This window comes from Dermacentor albipictus, chromosome 1, assembly GCF_038994185.2.
Source record: "Dermacentor albipictus isolate Rhodes 1998 colony chromosome 1, USDA_Dalb.pri_finalv2, whole genome shotgun sequence".
Lineage (NCBI taxonomy): Eukaryota > Metazoa > Arthropoda > Arachnida > Ixodida > Ixodidae > Dermacentor > Dermacentor albipictus.
The window spans coordinates 494419308-494428504 of record NC_091821.1 but is presented as its reverse complement, the minus strand read 5'-3'; the positions used below and the strand labels follow the sequence as shown (position 1 = coordinate 494428504).

The 9197-nt window shown below is 45.1% G+C and overlaps 1 long non-coding RNA gene across 3 annotated transcripts in view; it reads right to left on the bottom strand.

Moving 5' to 3' along the window:
• Window positions 1-9197, bottom strand: part of LOC135908802 (uncharacterized) — a 50998-nt gene that overhangs the window by 16829 nt on the left and 24972 nt on the right. For 2 of the 3 annotated variants that reach the window (XR_010566427.2, XR_011511581.1), the window contains exon 3: window positions 357-844. This is a non-coding gene — a long non-coding RNA (uncharacterized lncRNA). Of the gene's footprint in view, window positions 1-126; window positions 845-9197 lie in introns of all 3 variants that reach the window. The other variant, XR_011511580.1, reaches the window with a different exon arrangement.

Below are 9197 nucleotides of genomic sequence, written 5' to 3'. Positions count from 1 at the left end.
TATATATGAAAATGAACACCTGTGGGCATACAGTACAGCTTCTGAGGTTCAAGCAATGACATGACAGAGTTAACAGTGAAAACCCACCTCGACTCAACAGGACACTGTGTAAGCGCACACACTCACCATACTGTAGCACAGATATCCAGCAAGTGCCAGATACAGTTGCCTAAAACACGCAAGTGCAGTTCATTATGACAAATCACCAATCTCGTTCGATGGTCGTCGATAAAGTGCAAGGAGGCGGCATCTTCACGTGTGTCTGAGTAAGCTCCACCTCCGAATTTATCATTCCAATGCTGTATCATTGAAATCCGCGATACCTCCACATTTCAGGTGCTAACTTAGCTACTCACTCAAAAAGTCTTCTTTCGCTTGAGTGCTGACTGTCATGGCGAGGCTGACCTTCTTCGAGATATTCACCCACGTGTCACCACAGGCAACAAATCTCAGAACCGCTGAGCAGACGAGGTTCATCTCGCACCGGGCTGGGCGTCTGTTGCCTTGCAAAGCCTGTCTTGAATGCCTGATGACTAATACGGGCCGCACGTAAATGACCCAGGCGGAGCGTTTGATTCATCGATGTGTCCTCGCATATGACGACTGTAGGCACTGGGATCCGAAAATGCCGACTGGCAAAGGTGACACGCATAGGGTTTCTCTCCTGTGTGAGTCCGAATGTGTCTTTCCAGGTGAGACTTGTAATACGTCCTGTACGGGCAGTACTCGCAGCTGTGCGAATGTCCTCCAATCCGTTTGGTCTTGTGCCTATGTCGACTGCCCCTAGTCGAGTTCCACGTTGGAGCTGTTGCAGCAGCCCGGGTGTTGCGTGCTGTTGCCGCATCTGCATTTGATAGCGGGGAGAATTATTAGCATGTGCATACTGTACATCGTTCGTAGCTGTGCTCGTTAGCACCATGCTAATTCGTGGATCTTCGTTCTCCCTGACAGGGTCATAGCACTTAACTCTTAACAGATCTTAACAGATCAGGGTCCTTAGTGGGATAGCCAGCACTCGTGTAGCCAGAAATTATTTTAGGGGGGAGGGGGGCACCGACTTGACAGGGGTCAGGGAGGAGGAGCAAGGGAGAAGGGGGCTGGTAAGTCCGCATAATAACACAAGTTTCGGGGTGCGGGGGAGTGGGGGGGTTCAAGTGCCTAGTATGGCAACCTGTGGCTATGCCAATGGTTGGGGCTACAGTAAAATAGTAGCCATGAAACTCCTGAGCGTAGCAAAAAAAGTAGGTACCATAGACTATGCACGAGTAAAGTCACCATGCTGTGACTAATTACCACTAAAGTGCACACTCATGCTGGTCAATGCTGACATGAAAGACAACTTCAGTTGTTCACTCCGGAGTGGATGTACGACATTTTAAACTCAGGGCACAAATGCTTAATGGCAGAAGGTGTAGGTGGAATTGGAGCACTGATTATGGCTAAGGCAAGCTAAAATACGAAGGCTAAAATGCAAACCACTTTTTATCATAAACTATCCACTAGGCACTACGAATTGTCGGCAATACTCTGAAAATATATATTGCTACATTCATTAGCTAAATGTATGTAATTGACAACAACCTCGCAGGTAAAGATATCGCCAAAAAGTCACAAAAATGGCACAATGTAGCCAACCCTGAACAACCCTAGCTCTTAGAAACTCGCAGAAAGCATGCCCAACTTTTTTCACTTAAGAATAACAAAACACAGCAGAGTGGAAAACACAAGTGACTGAATACACACGAGACAAATAATTATGAATTTTAAAATTATCTTTAGGTATAACAAGGTGCACACAAAATCAACAGCACATGGAAAAAAGGCAGCAAAAGACATCTGCGCACAATCAGAGCGGCACGGTGATAAACATCCTCATCAAGGAACCACGAACACATGCACATGACACCAGATGTGCAATGCTCAACATTGTCTCGCCCACACGGGCACAGGAGCACAAAATAATTAACCACTCATCCAAGTGAGTGCTGCTGCAACAATGTGCAGAGCGTAATCATTCCCAAAGCAAACAAAGTCCGAAGGTGCAACTTTAAAGTAATCCTGCTTTCTCAAGCCTTTCTCTAAAATCACTCCACCATGACTCAAGAAAGTGCGCAGCAGCACGGTACTTTGGAGAAGTTATCACAAGAATCCCTGTACATGCGTTCCGTAGGAAGTACTCAGAAGTCATATAGAGGAACACTAGATTTCAGGGTCTTCAGGGTAAATACTACATTGGCACTTTAATTCCCAATTCCAGGTTATCCCCAGCTTGATTTTATGAAAATTACCTATTAGTCTGGCACACTGGGGGCTCAGGCACAAAGAAAAATATGACATTATTTGCCAAGTTACTATGCCAGCCCGCAATTTGGTGCTGTCTACAACAATTACAGCAAGTACGCTGTATATTGGGTGGCATGCACTATCAAATTTGATTTAATTGTGGGTTTCATGATATTGCAATCACATGGCCAGTTTCATACTAAAGAACCAGCAAGACGCGATTATTTGCAGAGTGTGTAGGCTAAGTTGAAAACTGGGCTTCCTTCTGGCACACCACTAGCTTTGCCGTGTCTACTGTAGGTAATAACTGCCCTGATTACAACCGATGTGAAAATTTAGTTTTTTATTTGAATTTTTTCCGAAGGGTAAGGCACTGACACCCTAAGCAAAGGCACCCTAAGGGCAAAGCACTGACAGTGATAGCAATGTCTAGCGCTGTGCTTGTACTCCTTGGACAGTGTTCTAACTATATGCAGGTGCAACTATACGCAGATGCATCATACACGGGTGCGCCAATATTTCTGGTACCTTTAAAAGCTCTAACACACCGTGTAGTGCCTGTAGTGGCATCACACAGGCACCACAGTGCTGCCCATAAAGAGCAGCACCAGTGAAACCTTCAGATTGCGGGCACTAATGTTGTTTTGCAATTTTTGATAGTCGGAGAAGATTTAAGGTAAAAGGCAGGCACTGCGAGTAAAATGTCTTGTGACTTGCTTGCGCACTGCAATTCTAGAAAATTATAAGGAATAATTCAGTCAAGTGCATAAATGCAAGTGCATTGGTGGTTGACTAGTATAGCCTGTACCTTGCATATACGGTAAAGATAAACATATAGCATATAATATACATAAATATATAGTGGTGCTGATGATGAAAATTCACCTGAAGTGTCCATATAATTGATATTGCAATGAAACAGAAAGCTGAGTGAGATGCCAAGGATTTATGGTTTGGGCAGTTGAGGAGTTAAGGCTAAACAGGGACAAAAGAGTATGTTGTCCCTTTAGCTACTTTAGCTACTTTAGCGTTCACTGTGCTTTCAATGCCGAACTTTCAATGCCGAATCGATGTGGTCTGTACGATTTCACATAAAGCAGAAAAACTGCTCTTGTATAATCAGGACAGGCACCCACACAAAGCTTAATGCAAGGCACGATTCGTAGCTGTTTCTATACATAATGAAAAATTTTTAAAAATTTCTAAGGCCATGACGAAATATTCTGAAAACCAAAGCACCAGCACTGCTTCAGGGAATACACTTTTCTTTTTTTCAACGAGCAGCTGTTTTTGGTGTCACGAGACGAGACGGGTGTGCAGTATTAAACCTTAAGGAGCAAACAGGTGCTAATTGCCACAGAATTCCCAACAGGACTTGAGTGGCTTGACTTTAGGTTTGACAACAAATCTGTCCTGGCCTGAAGTTTAGATGAAGTCTGCTAAGCTTTGCAGAAAAAAAAGATTGGAGGATATATTTAACCATCTCATGAAACTTGAGCTTTTTGCAGGCCTGGAAAACTGCATTCAAATGCTTAAGGGTTTCCAACAGTTTCAAGGACAGCTATGAACCCTACCAACAACACAACACAACTTCAGCGCATGCCAAAGATCTATGCTAAGCAAATAAGGTCCACATAAGTGTAAGCACATCTTCTTTTCAAAACTCTCTGGATATCTCAAGCTGTCATCCATGTCGCCTCTACAGTACTAATGTACTGTCATCCAGCATGTATCCTGAAAATGAAACAAAGGTGATGTTACATAGAGTAACAAAAACCTACAGCAAGCATGACGGGCTTCACAATGTACGACCGTTAACATAACGGTAGCAGCATTTAGCAGGTTCAATGAAGGTTTGGGGGGGGGGGGGGGCAACTGTGGCTTGTAGCAAGGTGTTTTCTTAGTACATTTAATTATCATTTTTACCACAATCAGCCGGCTTACTCTTTACCTGAATGCACAGGACAGTGACAATAAAAACTTATTCTTTAAGAGGATCCGGGGAGGAGCACTAGCACACCACAAAAATCTCCCCTGGTAAAATGCACAAATACGGTAAGCTTTCCTCGGCATTATATTCAAGGTTGCGGGTGACCCAGTACAGTGTAGAAACGGTAAGAAGTACCAGGCGCCATTGCACAGGCTAGAAAGGTGCACATGCCCTCTGAGTGCGGTAAGCCTATTAAGTCTCATAATAGGCTTCCTATTAGATCTTATCTATTAGATAAACCTATTAGGTCACGAGCCAATTCAAATACTCCATGGGGAAAAAAACTGTTCATCCTGGCTGATCCCTACCCCGACCCAGTTGAACCATTAGGCAGTGCACACTCCGGGCACCCCAATATCGCCAGGAGAACTCTCTTCTCCGGGCATTTTAACTCGTTCAAGTATTCCACATGCCCTTACGCAAGGTGAGCTGGACAACTCTCCCACAAGGGTGGCGCCCTGCACTGCGACCACTGCACGATGGTGGCCTAGATGAAACCCATCAATGGGTTCAGGAAACCGGGATCACCACCACGACTGGGGACCCAGCTAGACTCTGACAGTGAGGACACGCACTTAATCATTCAGAAATAATGTCTCTATACCACCAGGATACCTTAAGGCATACCTGGCATCGCAGCTACTTATGTTTCCAGTAAACTTCATAGCGATTAGCTGCAAATATTATGCTTCAAAAGGTTTAAAAAAAGTAATTTGCTCTCGTATGTCAAATTTTTTTTCATTCACGAGACGTATTAACTGATTCCCAATTTGGCTTCAGAAAAGGCAAGTCTACTGAGAAAGCGTTATTGACAATTAAAGAAATTATTTTCCAAAATATCAATACAAATGTCTTCACAGCAGGCCTCTTTTTAGGCTTCAGCAGAGCTTTTGACTCCTTAAGTCATGAAATTTTATTGCACAAACTGTGCGTACACAATATTCATGGTACCCCACTGGCCTTGTTAAGATCTTACTTATCTAAGTGATTACAACACATTCATATTGGTAATCACATGTCATTCTTTTTACCTGTTTTAAGTGGCGTCCCACAAGGGAACTTGTTAATATTGTTGTAATATTGTAATATTGTTAATATTGTTGTAATATTGTAATATTGTTAATATTGATAATACGATAAAATTTGTGATATACACGGACGGCACCAGTATGCTTCTATCAAGCCCAAATGCAGATAAATTAATTACTAGGTGCAATATGTTATTACAACAATTATTTCTTTGGACCAATATAGAATTTAATAACAAATAAAACAATGAAATCAAAGGCTACAATTTTCCAAGCCATAAATAAAAAAACTACCGACGATTACGTTACTTCCTAATGCGAAATTTGAGCGCAGCAAATAAGCTGTTTCTCTCGACGGCGGCGATGAGCCTCCGCTTCGGCGGTGCGAATGGCAGGGTCTTCTCGGCGGCGGCGATGAGCTTCTGCTTCAGCCTCGCTTACTGCTGGTTGCTCTCGACGGCGGCGATGAGCCTCCGCTTCGGCGGCGCGAACTGCAGGGTCTTCTCGGCGGCGGCGATGAGCTTCTGCTTCAGCCTTGCTTACTGCTGGTTGCTCTCGACGGCGGCGATGAGCCTCCGCTTTGGCGGCGCGAACGGCAGGGTCTTCTCGGCGGCGGCGCTTAGCCTCTGCTTCGGCGACGCGTACTCCTGGATCATCTCGACAGCGGCGACGGTAAGCTTCTGCTTCGGCGGCACGCACCTCTGGATTTTGACGGCGACGGCGCTGGGCCTCTGCTCTGGCAGCTCGTTTAGCAGCAGCAGCAGCAGCAGCAGACGGAGGACTTCCATCGGTCGTCTCGCTCATGGCTCAGAAAGAACTGGCAGATAATTTTGCAGTGGCGAACGGCAGCGGCAATTTCGGCTCGGGCGGTGCACATATACAGATCCGCCGCCACCGATCTGGCTCTCTGATTGCCACCGCACAGGGCGAACGGCAGCGGCAATTTCGGCTCGGGCGGTGCACATATACAGATCCGCCGCCACCGATCTGGCTCTCTGATTGCCACCGCACAGGGGTTGCATTGGAGGAGGAGCGAAGAAAGGAATTAAGTTCAAGCCGGCGCTTTGACAACCGAAGACTCGCAGGAAGAGGGGGGAGGGGGGCGGCGTGTACACTCAGCGGCAAACGATGGGGGCAGAAGCACGCGCAGCAAGCGGACAACACGATAAAGGGAGGAGGGAAGAGATAGCAGCGACTGACTGATGCCGCTGACGCCGATAGTGAGTCAACCCCAGCTGCGGAGTTGGTTTCAGGGACAACGCCACCGATGCCGACACGAACAATATGATACCCTCGCTTCCGCAGCGCTAAGAACCAGGTCTAGCCGTGGGAAGGTGGTCACGTATTCGTCGACGTGCCGGGGCCTACGTGAAATAACCGGCGCGTCGGCAACTGAAGAGCACCCTATCCGCCACACAAGAACAGGGGGGGGGGACCCTTTCCTCCTCTTTCTGCATGGCGGCGACGGTGTTCTATGCAGTCACGTTATCTTGACTCTCTAGCGGCGTCAGCGGCATCCAGCGGTATCAGTCGGTCGCTGCTAGCGCTGGGGGGATGAAAGGGGGGCGGAGCTGGTTACGAGGCGGACGACAACGCCGACGAGGACGCGAAACCCAGGAACGGACGCCAAAGAGCTGCGCTCTAAAATATCCTTCTAACACAACCACTTGCATATGCCAGTCAGGAAACCGATATTGTCAGTGAACACAAAATTCTAAGTGTCATCTTATCTTCTCACCTGAGTTGGGATCAGTATGTCACCAATGTGTGTAACAAGCTGCTTCTATAGTTGGTGTATCTGCTCGCTGTCAATGCATCTTTCCAACAACATACAGGTGTATCACGCCCTTTTCGCACCAAACCTTAACTATTACAATCTAGTGTGGGCGACTATGACTAAAGCAAACATTGCAAAACTTCAGGTTTTACAGAAAAAGATTATTTGCCTTATACAGTACCTAATCTTGATTATACGTTGTCAAAAAGACCTGCATTAAATAAGTACCGTATTTCCACTGTTGAACACATGTATGCGTTTCATATTTTGTGTTCCTTTTATTTTGCTTCTGATGTTCTTAAGCAGTTTTTAACAAATATTGCATGCTTAAAGCCTAGGGTTCCTACTGTGTATACAAGAAACAGTGATAACTGGTATGTTCCAAAGTGTCGAAATAATTATAAACGCCAAATATTGAACTATAATTTACCAACAATACTTAACCAGTACAAACATGCTATAAATTTGTCATTGCATGAACTACACATGTACAGGCACCGACAAAAGTGGTATACTCCACGCAGCAGGAGCCGGAGCAACGGCAAACTGCATCGCAACGCCATCTACAGGCAGCATCTGGGATGGAGACAGCCAATGGGTGCCCTTAATTATCTGCAGGCATGTCGCTTGACTCGTGTCAATGTTTCGTGCTTCAGCTCGCCAAAATGCAGAGCGACGCCGCTGCTCCGGCTCCTGCTGCGTGGAGTATACCACTTTTATCGGCGCCTGTACATTGTAAACACAGGGTAATAGTATTGCTGTGTTCATGTTCTATCATATTAAAAGTGTCCAGCCAGATGCTTACTTATTTTTCTTTTGTTACTTTACTTTATTTACATAGTATTCGAAAATTGAAAATTTCATGCTGCGCTAGAAATGTTTCCCTCAACACAACGAGAACCAATGTGCGCAACGGTCAGCTTATTTGTTGTTTACCTTTTTTTAAATTTATGTACAATAATGTCTGTTGTTTTTGCCATCTGCCTTGTAAGGGTTTCCTGGCCTTGTCAAGCTGCTGATAGCACCTTTTAGCTGGCAAACCTCTCCAGAAAGTTTTGTTTGTTTGTTTGTTTTGTCTCCTCACTTTCTGGGAAACAAAGCAAATTGAATTGAATTAATTGGATATTAGCATTATGTATGTAAACATTGCGATCACTATGGCAAAAAGAAAAGTCATAGCTTTGCCTGAAAGCAGAAGCATTGACAGTGATAACAAAGTATTAGACAACTACACGAAGCAAGCATTATCGGTTGCATAAAGTGCAGTCGACAACCACTTACAAGCAAGGCGTCAAGCGCGCACATTGAACAGATCTCACTCGATGGTCATAAACACTCGCTGTCACAACGCTTGCATGATGTTGAAAAGCGGATGGAAGCCAACGCTTCGTGCTGCCTCACTTCAGCACATCCTGGAAACGTGAGATTACACAACACTAAACACGGCAATATATTGCCGTGTTGGCAATATATTGCAACACGGCTCAGTTGCAATATATTTGTTCTTGTTGCAGTGCACAAGGCTTGTAACGTAGATGTTCTGGACACTGTAATAGCTTGTGGCAATGATGTATTATTGCTAGTCACTCACTTACTCTTGTGTACCGTCACGAAACATCCTGGTTCTAACATTCACGTGCTGTAGGTGTAGTCGCTGTCACCCATGGTTCGGTACAATTGTTCAGGAGTACGCCCGTTCACTTATTCCTCACACGTTGGCGGTATAGTGGGCGTGAGCTTGAGCATGGCTTGGAATGCCTGTGTGTAGGTAATGTGTGAGAAACTTGCTATGCAAGCCAGAAAGTGGCGCTACTCCCTTTGTGACTGTGTAACGAGGGGTACTCAGCCTTGCCGACATTCTGGGGTTGAAGTGTTTTCTGTGGAGGTTAGCAATGCAATGCTGGTGGATGAGTGAATGTTTTTATCATTTTCCTGTTTACTTGTGTCATATACTAGGTGTGATTTGCCAAATCATATAACTGCAGTCCAATTCTGCGTTTTGTGTTTATACACTCTTACATTCTTGAAAGGTTTTGTTTCCTGTTTCTACATTGTTATTTAATCATGTTTAATCAAGAACTATTGTACCCCGCTAAATTTGTGTCTAGTATAATGCTGT